This window comes from Nicrophorus vespilloides, unplaced genomic scaffold, assembly GCF_001412225.1.
Source record: "Nicrophorus vespilloides isolate i.1.1-1 unplaced genomic scaffold, Nicve_v1.0, whole genome shotgun sequence".
NCBI lineage: Eukaryota > Metazoa > Arthropoda > Insecta > Coleoptera > Silphidae > Nicrophorus > Nicrophorus vespilloides.
This window is the reverse complement of record NW_017099571.1, coordinates 7441-7645: the sequence shown is the minus strand read 5'-3', so window position 1 is coordinate 7645 and position 205 is coordinate 7441.

Genomic DNA, 205 nt, shown 5'->3' with positions numbered 1-205 from the left:
CAACTTTTTATGTAACAAAAGTTACGTAATGTACTTTACGTAACAGAGAAACGTCGTTTTTTTCGATTTTTTTTTCAGTTTTTTGTGAATTTCTCAACAACCCCTCAAGATAATTACATCATCGACCAGTCGTAAGAAAGCTGAATGTCTCACCTTTCCAACGAGCCTACATACATCTTCGTGTTGTCATCGAGTCGCCTGCTAT